Here is a 3,018-nt window from a genome sequence, read left to right on the forward strand (position 1 = left end):
TGCTCTTGGTATTTTGATAGGGATTGCATTAAATATGTAGATTGCTTTGGGTAGTATGGATTGCTTTTAAACAATATTTATTTTCCTAATCCATGAGCATGGACTATTTTTCCACTTGTTTGTTTCATCTTCATTTCTTTCATCAGTGTTTTATAGTTTTCAGAGTACAGGTATTTCACTTTGGTTAAATTTATTCCGAGGTATTTTATTCCTTTTTTGGTACAATTGTAAATGGAATTATTTTCTTAATTTCTCTTTCTGCTACTTCATTATTAGTGTGTAGAAGTGCAATGGATTTCTGTATATCGATTTTGTATACTGAGACCTTATTGAATGCATTTATCCATTCTAGTAGTTTTTTGGTGGAATCGTTAAGGTTTTCGATAGATACAATCATGTCATCTGCAAAAAGTGAAAATTTTACTTCTTCCTTTCCAATTTGGATGCATTTTATTTCTTCTTCTTGTCTGATTGCTGTGACTAGGACTTTCAGTACTATGTTGAATAAAGGTGGAAGTAGATATCCTTATCTTGCTCCTGATCTTAGGGGAAAAGCTGTCAGTTTTTCTCCTGCTTATTCACATTCTTTATGACTTTTTTTTTTTAATTTTTACTTATTTATGACAGTCACACAGAGAGAGAAAGAGGCAGAGACATAGGCAGAGGGAGAAGCGGCTCCATGCCCCGGGAGCCCGATGTGGGATTCGATCCGGGGTCTCCAGGATCACGCCCTGGGCCAAAGGCAGGCGCTAAACCGCTGCGCCACCCAGAGATCCCTCTTTATGACATTTTTCTGATGCATATAGTTCACAATTAAACTAAAGTCAAAATTACTATTTTTCTTTTATATTTAGTTTTTGCGGGATTCTGCTTATTATATCTTTGCTACCCCCCAAATCATGATGATATTATTCTATATTTTCTTTAAGAAGATCTGGCTCTATGATCCACTATGGATTTTTTAGTATGGTCTGAGATAGGAAATTAAGGATCATTGTATTTTTGTGATGTCTGACATTATTTATATTTTACTCTTAGAAAATTCAGACTTAGAGGTAGAAGCTCTGAGAGAGGACAGCCTCTGTGTCTTGGCAATCTGTTCCTGGAACTTTTCTTTGGTCTTTTTTATTCTCTTGGCCAAAAGTTTAGCATATTCTGCAGTCTCTTCCTTATTTATTTATTTATTTGTTTATTTATATTTATTTTAATTTTGTTTAGTATTTTGTTTCTTCAGAGCAATATGCCAATGTTTATGTTGGAGGATATGTGGAGTAACAAGATATTGAATCTTGGGCACTTTGGTTCTAGGTTTCTTACCTTCTTTGATTAGGAGTTTTCTCACAATATAGTGGTGGATGCCATCTTCTTTAGAGAGATGGAAAAGTGTGCAGATTCTTCTAGCTCTTTTGGACCCCAGCCAATGAGGCACAGTGGTATCAGTGAATCCAGAATATGCTTATCTCTCCCGTCCCTCTTTTAAACAATGACCAAGTTGAGAACCCTGAGGTTGGCATCTACAATGCAAACCCAAACCAATTTTTGCTTTTTTTCTCCAGTCCTCTTGGTCTGTAGCAGGAATGCCCCTTACTCAGCAGCAGGCAGACATAGCCATGGGTTAAGACACCCTGCTTCATGGGGAAGACTTGATTTTCATTGCCACTACTGATTCAGACCACATAACACTTCTATTCTTCACTCAGAGCAACAGCAGCAACTTTGGTGGCCATCCACATCTCATTAAAGGTACTAGGTGTATATTTGTCATACATTTCAATGAAGCTAAGTAAGCTAGTAGCTGGGAGAGAGATGCTCATGTTCATCCTAAAGCAGACTACCACATCGTAAGCATCATGAAAAATAACAGGATCATTTTCTTCTTTATGTGGGTATACAGTTGCTCCAGCACTATTTTTGAGAATATAGTCCTTTTTCTAGTGAATTGGGGTAGTGCCTTTATTGTAAATCAAGTGATTGTATATGTGTGAGTCTATTTCTGCTAATCTCTTCTGTTCCATTGGCATATTTGTCTAACTTTGTACCAATATCACTTTACCTAAATTACATTAGGTTTATAGTAAATATTGCTGATAGTGAAAATATAACTTTTTTTCTTCAAGATTGCCTTGACTCTGCTGGAAACTGTGCATTTTTCTTTAATTTTAGAGTTTTAAAATTTAGAAATCTGTCAAGAAGAACTTTCTGCTGGGATTTTGATTGTTATAGTCTGAATGTATAGATCAATTTTGGCATAATTGGCCATAATAACAATATTAAGTCTTCCAATCCATGGACATGGTATATCATTGTGATTCCCATTATCTCACATCCTGGGCTTTATTATTTTCTATAATCTCTTAGTTCTGAGTGTGGGTTGAGACTTAAAATTTGCTTCCAATGTTTAGAATATGGCACTGGTGATGGGATGTCACTGCTGTGATTACATTATATCATATAAGATTCCATCCTGCTATCAGATTTACTATTGCTTTTCGGCTGAACTTAAAGGAGCAAACTACCATCTTGTCAACTGCCCACTAAAAGGACCACAAGGAACTGCAGCAGTCCCTAAGAGCTGGGCATAACTACTAGCAGACAGCCAACAAGAAGCTCACACTTCTACAGCCACAAGGACATGAATTCCGGTAACAAAGGGAGTGAGTTTGGGAGTGGATTCTTCTCCAATCAAAGTCTCCAGATGAGAATGCTGTCCATCATCACCTTGACTGCAACATGGTGAGACCCTGAAACAGAGAACCTACCTAAGCAGTGCCTGAACTTCTGATGCACAGAAACTGTGAAATAATACATTTTTAAAGTAAGAAAATTATGGCAATTTTGTACACAGCAACAGTTAACTATTCCACCATTTGTTTTTGTTTTCTTTATTTTTTAGCACTGTTCTGTAGTGTTCAGGTAGAGGTCTTTCATATCTTTCAGTAAATTTGTTTCTAGATATTTTATATTGTTGATGCTGTTATAAATGGCATTTTATTTTATTTTCAAATTGTTTACTGCTAT

At 36.1% G+C, this 3,018-nt stretch overlaps 1 pseudogene; it reads right to left on the reverse strand.

Annotated features, from left to right (window-relative positions):
• Window positions 1–1,021: 1,021 nt before the first annotated feature.
• LOC140599135 (small ribosomal subunit protein eS6-like) lies at window positions 1,022–1,820 on the reverse strand (annotated as a pseudogene).
• Window positions 1,821–3,018: the final 1,198 nt, after the last annotated feature.

The sequence above is a fragment of the Vulpes vulpes genome, chromosome 5, assembly GCF_048418805.1.
Source record: "Vulpes vulpes isolate BD-2025 chromosome 5, VulVul3, whole genome shotgun sequence".
Taxonomy (NCBI): Eukaryota; Metazoa; Chordata; class Mammalia; order Carnivora; family Canidae; genus Vulpes; species Vulpes vulpes.